This window comes from Procambarus clarkii, chromosome 11 (genome assembly GCF_040958095.1).
Source record: "Procambarus clarkii isolate CNS0578487 chromosome 11, FALCON_Pclarkii_2.0, whole genome shotgun sequence".
Lineage (NCBI taxonomy): Eukaryota > Metazoa > Arthropoda > Malacostraca > Decapoda > Cambaridae > Procambarus > Procambarus clarkii.
In genome coordinates, this window is record NC_091160.1 from 36487337 (window position 1) to 36497263 (window position 9927).

Genomic DNA, 9927 nt, shown 5'->3' on the forward strand with positions numbered 1-9927 from the left:
TAGCCCAAAGTAACCCAGAATCTTTTCTGTTACACTGTATTGCACTTGATAACAATGTTCTAAATGTTAGAATGTTTAAAAATTCCTGAAAATTGAATATTGCTTACCCATCATTTTCTAATGTTAAAATACTCTAGTACAATACATTGTTTTATGTACCTTATTTTTCTCCCTGGTTCCTGACCCATATAAACACACTCAATAAATTTGTGACTTGTCTATTTTTACAAACTCTATCTCCTATCTGAATTCAGGCAAGGACCAAAGTAGTGTATAGATTAAGGTCACTGGCTACCTTGGATTTACAATGCTCACACCAGCTATTTCATAGCTGTATATACAGTATATTGTAGTACGTGTAGTTATAGAAAAAAATCCTTTGTTATTAATTTTTCACATGCTATATTTTGAATAGCATTTATATTTTTCTGAATAATTTCAAAATATATCTGTAAATAATCCACACAAATATGATACTTTAGTCTGAAACTTCATTAACAATAATCTGTACTTCAGACATCTCAGTGTGAAGGCTAGTGTTGTAGGAACACACTACATAAGACCCATACTAGTTTTAATCCCCTACATATAATTGTACTTAGGTCTACCCAAAAAAAAATACAAGCCTAATATTGTGTGTAGACCTCTAAAAATGTCATTAGCCCATGTTTTCTAGTAATTTGTTATTTTAAGGCATGACTAGGTTACATATTAAAATCACAGTTATGTGGATGAAATTTGAAAATGTTTTATAGAGGAAGGTGGGGGGAATATAGCTTAGAGCTGGAGGAAAAATTGTAGGGTCAGTCAGAAACCATAAATATATATTTTAAATCTTTTAGCAAAGACATTAAATTGTAAACATATAAAATCAGTGTTGAGTGTAATGAAATGCCAGTTTGTGGGTGAGCACCAGAGGCTCCCTGGAGCCTCAAGGTGCCACAAGGGGCTATACCCCAGAAGTACATGGCAGAAATGTTATAGTCTAGTAAAATTCCCTTTAGTATGCTCCTTGATAAGATATTTATAGAAATGAAAGTGTTAATGGAAGACAGGTATATCACAAAAGAAATTTAACGCAATGATAATAATTAGTTTTAAATACAATTGTGACATTTACCTTAGGGAAACATTTTTTTTTATCAGTGATCCTTACTAAATTTTGAAAGAAAATAAAGAAAACTTACTAAATTACTCTCAGATTTTTTGCAAAAAAAAAAAAAAAAAAAAAAAAAAAAAAAAAAAAAAAAAAAGATAAGATAGGTTAGTCCTCCAATAGACGCACATGGCTATGAATTTGTGGTACAAAAATTATCATTTTATATTAATATGTAGAGTGCCTTTTTTGTTTTTATTATCAAAGCTTATGAAAGGACTGACACTTTAGCTCCAAATCAATTAGTGATAAATTTCATGCAGTGGCCAGACAAAGTTGGAGGGCTGATACTGTGTGCACGACTAGGTCACTTATTGCTAACCCTTGTTTGGAGTTACCGGAAACAATGGGAGGCTGCAATACTTTTTTTTTTTTTTTTGGTGCGGAAGAGCCCACAGGTTCCTTGGTCTAAAACCTGACATTCGGTTTTTGCAAAAATATATTAATTTTACTAATTTCATCAACAGCTCTTGCGTTAAAATAAATATTTTTAACACGAATGCAACTAATAGAAATTTCTTCTTACAGAGGCCTGCTTTCCAAATGTTTTGGAAACTGAACACATCTGAAAAACTAGGTTTGTCTGGAAAACCGGGTATACCTTCCCGCTCATGAAAAAATATTTGTCTGAAAATTCATCATAATTCTGTACACTAAATAATAAGGGTACTCGCCAAGGGTCAAGGTGTTTCTCCTTATGGGGTCTTGGGATGATGTCTTAGATTAGGTTTCAGCGCCTGCACTATTTCAGATTTGGACATATTTTTCTGCACCTTCCACACCAGCTGTCATTCATTATTACTCACAATTTACTTGTTGATTTCTTTATGGAAATGCTTGGCCTTCTGGGTTAGCCAATGTGCCACTGGAGGGTATCTTTTGTTTCATCTTATCTAACAGATGCTTGTAGTGATGCATTTTGACAAAACAATCACTTTAAACTTTATCCCTGCACACAGTTTCCTCTTCAACATTGATGTATTGCTCAACCTTTGAGAATAACAAGATATTATCTTAGACTTAAAAATCATCCAAGTGATGCCAGATGCTACTTCTAACCTTCACTTCCTCCTCAAAATACATCACACTTTCTCTTAGGTTTGCTGCAAGTTAAAGCTTAGGTGAGATATTCATGTAATTTTGGAAGCCATGATTGCAGGATGTTTAATTAAAAAAAAATATTGTGGGAGAAAAGGTCTTTGTCACACCACAAAAACAACAAACTTGTCACAGCAGTAAACTCTCAACTCATTGGCAATGCAGTTGCCTCCTGGAAATTAGGTGTGAAGAGAGAGGGAGGAAGTTTGGACTCAGAATTAACAATGGAAGTCCAGAGAGCAGGACAGTCTCTGTATATCACTCATTTTATTGAACAGTATTGGGCAGAGGTGATATTAGCATGTTAAGTACAATATCCAGTTATGTTAGCTGGGTTATCTCATTAATAAATAAAGTTTATTTATTTTAGCAGCAATTTAATGATTACTTGCAAAATAAACCCTATATGCAAGGAAACCACAATAATGTGATATATCTGAGAAAATCTTTGGAGCAAGATAGAGTTTGAATCCTGGGTAATCCAAGACTTAATCTATGACCACAATATGCTATTGATTATTTAACCCGGGATCCACTAGGAGCCTGAAGGCACCAAGATAGTAGCTATTTAACATTTCACAAATAACCCACAAACACTGGTGTAGGTGATGAGGTTCTCCACCATATAAATAGCATGTTCCATGGGTTAAGGTTAGTCTGGAGTTACCCAGGATACTGGATCAATCCCCATCCTATTGCAAAGATTTTCTCAACATAAATCCTATTTCCACTTTAAGACAAAGCTGAGGATGTTCCTGTAGTTAGGACTAGGATATCCCAGCAGAAAGGACCTAGGATTGTTCCAGCACATAGGTAACCCATGTGTTTAATTTTGGCTGGATTTAAGAATTGTTCTACTCTGGCTAGGCTTTTACTAGTGATTGATCAGCCAAGCTGTTGGTACTTGTAACTCAAAGGTTCACACATTGTCATTATAGCGTGAATTGTTTAGTACCTTTAAAGGTGGAAATCTAAACATGCAGTATATTGTAATAAATTGTTGGACAAATAATCATAAAAAACCCTGCAGGATTTACTGCACTGCTCTGTGTGCAGCTCTAAAGCCCCATCTTAGCTGTTGTATCTGCCGCATTTATACTAATTGAAATTTCACACACACACACGGGCGCTCCAGTGGATAAGGGAGTACCTAAGCAATAGGAAGCAGAGTTGCAGTGAGGGATGGGACTTCAGATTGGCGTGAAGTCACCAGTGAAGTCCCACAGGGCTCTGTACTCGGACCTCTCCTGTTTCTGATATACGTAAATGATCTCCCAGAGGGCATAGACTCATTCCTCTTAATGTTTGCTGATGACACCAAAATTATGAGAAGGATTAAGACAGAGGAGGACAGTTTGAGCCTTCAAGAAGACCTGGACAAGTTGCAGGAATGGTCGAACAAATGGTTGTCAGAGTTTAACCCAAGCAAATGCAATGTAATGAAGATAGGTGTAGGGAGAAGAAGACCAGATACAAGGTATCATTTGCATGATGAAATACTTCAAGAGTCTAAGAGAAAGACCTGGGGGTTGATATCACGCCAGATCTGTCCCCTGAAGCTCATATTAAGAGGATAACATCAGTGGCATATGCCAGGTTGGCTAACATAAGAACGGCCTTTAGAAACTTGTGTAAGGAATCTTTCAGAACTTTGTATACCACATATGTCAGACCAATCCTGGAGTATGTGGCTGCAGCATGGAGTCCATGTCTAGTCAAGCATAAGACTAAACTGGAAAAGGTTCAAAAGTTTGCCACCCGACTAGTACCTGATCTGTGGGGTACGAGCTATGAGGAGAGACTACGGGAATTTAACCTCACGTCACTGGGAGACAGAAGAGTTAGAGGGGACATGATCACCACATACAAGATTCTCAGAGGAATTGATAGGGTAGATAAATACAGGGTATTTACCACAAGGGGCACACGCACTAGGGGAACACAGGTGGAAATTGAGTGCCCAAATGAGCCATAGAGACGTTAGAAGAATTTTTTAAGTGTCAGAGTAGTAGACAAATGGAATACATTAGGAAGTCATGTGGTGGAGGCTGACTCCATACACAGCTTCAAGTGTAGATATGATAGAGTCGAGTAGGCTCGGGAACCTGTACATTGATTGACAATTGAGAGGCGAGAGACCAAGGAGCCAGAGCTCAACCCTTGACACACATTTATTTTATTTATTTATTTATATATATATATATATATATATATATATATATATATATATATATATATATATAATATATATAATATATATATATATATATATATATTATATATATATATATATATATATATATATATATATATATATATATATATAATATATATAATATATATAATATATATAATATATATATATATATATATATATATATATATATATATATATATATATATATATATATATATATATATATGTCGTACCTAGTAGCCAGAACGCACTTCTGAGCCTACTATGCAAGGCCCGATTTGCCTAATAAGCCAAGTTTTCCTGAATTAATATGTTTTCTCTAATTTTTTTCTTATGAAATGATAAAGCTACCCATTTCATTATGTATGAGGTCAATTTTTTGTTATTGGAATTAAAATTAACGTAGATATATGACCGAACCTAACTAACCCTACCTCACCTAACCTAACCTATCCCTATAGGTTAGGTTCGGTTAGGTAGCCGAAAAAGTTAGGTTAGGTTAGGTAGGTTAGGTAGTCGAAAAACAATTATTTCATGAAAACTTGGCGTATTAGGCAAATCGGGCCTTGCATAATAGGCTGAGAAGTGCGTTCTGGCTACTAGGTACGACATATATATATATATATATATATATATATATATATATATATATATATATATATATATATATATATATATATATATATATATATATATATATATATATATATGTCGTACCTAGTAGCCAGAACTCACTTCTCAGCCTACTATTCATGGCCCGATTTGCCTAATAAGCCAAGTTTTCCTGAATTAATATATTTACTATAATGTTTTTCTTATGAAATGATAAAGCGACCCTTTTCTCTATGTATGAGGTCAATTTTTTTTTATTGGAGTTAAAATTAACGTAGATATATGACCGAACCTAACCAACCCTACCTAACCTAACCTAACCTATATTTATAGGTAAGGTTAGGTTAGGTAGCCAAAAAAAGCTAGGTTAGGTTAGGTTAGGTAGGTTAGGTAGACGAAAAAACATTAATTCATGAAAACTTGGCTTATTAGGCAAATCGGGCCTTGAATAGTAGGCTGAGAAGTGCGTTCTGGCTATTAGGTACGACATATATATATATATATATATATATATATATATATATGTCGTACCTAGTAGCCAGAACGCACTTCTCAGCCTACTATGCAAGGCCCGATTTGCCTAATAAGCCAAGTTTTCATGAATTAGTTGTTTTTCGACTACCTAACCTACCAGACCTAACCTAACTAAACTTTTTCGGCTACCTAACCCAACCTAACCTATAAAGATAGGTTAGGTTAGGTTAGGTAGGGTTGGTTAGGTTCGGTCATATATCTACGGTAATTTTAACTCCAATAAAAAAAAAATTGACTTCATACATAATGAAATGGGTAGCTTTATCATTTCATCAGAAAAAAATTAGAAAAAATATATTAATTCAGTAAAACTTGGCTTATTAGGCAAATCGGGCTTTGCATAGTAGGCTGAGAAGTGCATTCTGGATACTAGGTACGACATATATATATATATATATATATATATATATATATATATATATATATATATATATATATATAGATATATATATATACACACACACAGTATATTTATTTATTTATTATATATATATATTATATATATAATTTATTTGTATTTTTGGGCAGCAGGTGTTCCTTTAAGGATATCTGATTAAATATGACTACATTGCTGATGTTGTTGTTCTTATATTGTAAGCTTTCTAGTGGGGACTCTGGCACCCTCAGTGGGTGGGGAAACCTCAGTAGAGAAGTCATCATTATCCAGTGATGTGCGGCAAGATTTGGATCAGTGTGTGGGCAGGGTAGCAAAGTCGTCACTGTATGTTTGATTACCCACATATTCCTTCCACATTTAACCCAAAATTGCACCTTATGTATTCATTCTTTATCTAAAGATGTTCAAGTGGAATGAAAAATTGTAGAAAATATATCCTTCAATAATTACAACCGGTAGTTTCTTCATGAATTTTAGTACTGTAACTTGATTGCTCTTCTTAATGCTGACACTGAAAATAGTTAGAAGCATAGAAAGCTTACACTTTAACAATGCCAGCAATGCAGTCATATTTAACCAAATACAGTATATTTATTTTATATTTATATTTTCAAAGATAGCATAGGACAGCTTGGTCCTTATGTTTAGGCACAAAAAATGTTCCTTTTTTATTATTATTTTAAGTGTTCAAGCACCTTACACTCCTACTTTTGTTTACTGTACTGCTCTGGACCACCCACAAAAAATGTAAACATTGTCATGCCAAAAATACGATGGCTCACTTACGATGTATTACTTGGCACGGTTAAAGACAAATAACCTAAACGTGCAGTAAAAACATGGCTTAATGACAATATTGTATGGGGTACCATGTGAATGTTCAATTAAAACAAACTGGATGTATAGTAATGGTTGCCAACAGATATCAAGAAAAAATCAGCATTGCTAGTAATGAAACGCCTCTTTCTGGTAAGGCATCTGCGGCTCCCTGAAGCTGTCTTGTGGAGATGGCTCCTTCTCACTGAGTTGAGGTTCAAAAAACGAAGGAAGGACGAAAGCTTCTGCAAACAATTAAATAAAGTATTTATATAATGTTTATTTGCTGTTCAAATATCCCAGTGGAAATTAGTCAATCTAGCCACTGTATAACAAACCAATTTTAATTTAATGTTTTTGTTGTAATTCCTTATTTACTGAATAACAAATCTGAAAATGTTGACCAAACCACACACAAGAAATTAAAAAGACGACAACGTTTCGGCCCGTCCTGGACCATTATCAAGTCGATTGTGATGAGACGAGGGAGGCAAGGGGCAGTAAGTAGGCAAGAGAGAGGTGAGGAGATGGAAAACTTAGAGGAAGATAAGAACAAGGCAAAAGGTACAGAAGGTAAGGTGTAATAATAGGAATAAGAAAGAGATCATAAGAGAAAACAAGATGAAGAAAAAGAAAGATAAAAGGAAGGGTAGGCTTATGTTAGGTCACATTTGTTAGAAAGTTTAGAACATTTGAGTATAATCTGAAAAAGGGAAGTCAAAAGCAACTCTTCCCTTTCTAAGATTACTGTATACTCAAATGTTTTAAACTTTCTAACAAAAGTGACCTAACTTAAGCCTTCCCTTCCTTTTATCTTTCTCTTACAATCCCTTTCTTATTCCTAGTATCACACCCTTACCTTCCATACCTTTTGCCTTGCTCTTATCTTCCTCTAAGTTTTCCATCTCCTCACCTCTCTCTTGCCTACTTACTGCCCCCTTGCCTCCCTCGTCTCATCACAATTGACTTGATAATGGTCCAGGACGGGCCGAAATGTTGTCTTTTTAATTTCTAGTGTGTGGTTTGGTCAACATTTTTCAGTCGCGTTATTGTGACTTCGTCTGCAAATCTAAAAATGTTTTTTAATTCAAATGAAAACCAAATTTTGTTTTAATAAGATGCTGTGCTTTTAATTATTTATACTGCACCTTGTTTTTCAGAAGCCTTGTAAAAAAATCTAACCTTTGAATTATAATAAAAATGGGAACATTTGGTTATTAAAACTGCTGTCATTAAGAAATTTTGAGGGGGTTATTTCTGCACGCATTTACAAATATGAATTGTGACACCTCAGCACTCATACTGAATGTGAATGGAAATAAGTACAGTAATTATGAAGTGTGCCAAGCTAGTACAATATTAACATATAGCACTACACAAGGTACAGAGGATTCAAAAGTGTAGTTATTGTTGATGTCAGTATGGAAAAAAAAAGATAAGTTTATCTATGTTGTTGGAGTCTGATTCACTAAGAATTTTATCAGGCCATTTAGTAATTACGTAAGTGTAGTTACAAGATGAGAGCTATGCTCATGGTGTCCCATCTTCCTAGTTCTTTGCAACTACTGACTGTTTTGGCCTCTACAACCCTCTCTCATTTATCTTGTTTCAATCATCTATCATTGTTTGCAAAAATGGAATTTAGAACTTTTTTGGCAGCTTTGTCTGCACAGCTGGAGTCTATGACCATGCTCTTGAAGTTTCAGGTTTCAAGAATTTTTCTTTATCAATTTTGTTGATTCCTGTTACTATTTTGAACGTACTATAGTGATCATATTGCCTCTTTTTCTTCTATCTTCTAGCCTTGGCATATTTAATACCTCTAGCCTCTCACATTGTAAAGATACAGATGAGAAGCACAATCTCTGATTATCCTGAAAATCTGAACATTCAGATATATGTATGACTTTAGCAGAACAATGCAATAAGGGGCAGGTTTCTAGTACATTAAGCGCCCACGAGTTAGCCTCATGTGGCTGATGCATAATCAGGCTAAATTCATTTCTTATTTTGGTGAGGTTAGAAAGACCGTGATGGGAATAGATCACCTTTGATTTCATAGTGTCAGGGACCGGAATCCTATTAGGCTTATCGAGGTTCCCTTAGGCCAACTATTTACAACACGACACAACCAAGAACAGTTGACTAACTCCCAGGTACTTATTTACTGCGAGGTGAACAATGGCATCAGGTAAAAAACAAGGTACCTATATGTTTCTGTTCTGCCATGGGAATAAATTCCAGCAATCTATCATTCCAATAATTGCAGATAACAAATTATAGGGTAGCAACTAAACAAAAAATAAAAAAAGGATGAATTTGTAGTAGACAGTACAGGTCCTCTACATGACTTGGAAGATGAAATGCACAGAAAGGCAGTTAAAGAAAAAGCAAAACACGTAGTTATAATATTAATCCGGACAACATTAACTATCAAATGAAGCCGAGGACAAAAAACCAGCGTTGAATGTAATGAAATGTCATTTTCTGGGTAAGTCCCGGAGGTTCCCCGGAGCTATCCATGGCTGATAGCCTAACTATTTTGCATCAGTCGATGTGGGTGAAGTACTAGGCCTACCAGGGACCACGAGCCAGAACCTGGCCCCCCCCCTCACATTGGCATGAGGAGCAATGGCCCATAGAAATGCACATGTGATTTGGAGCATTCTATATCTGCCATCTCCAAATCACATGCGTATTTCTATGGACCATTGCTCCTTGTGCCTCTGTGAGGGGGGCCAGGTTCTGACTCGTGGTCCCCGGTAGGCCTAGAACTCCACCCCACATCGACTGATACAAAATAGTTAGGGGTATCCATATCAGCCATGGATAGCTTCGGGGAGCCGTAGGGGTTCCCCCCAGAAAAAGAAGTAATAATTGAAATACTGGCATTCACTAAACTCCACGTTAGTACTTTAGTGGGTAACTGATGGTATTCAGTGTTCTATTAATTGTAGAATTTCCAACCTAAACATGAAACTAGTTTTATCTATAACTTAGGATGACAAGCACACAAGTGACAATCTTGAGTTTTACTTACTGTAACAAGTGAGATTTGATCTTCATAAGACTTGATTCAAAAGAAGCCCATGTACCATATGTTGTGTCTGTTTCGAG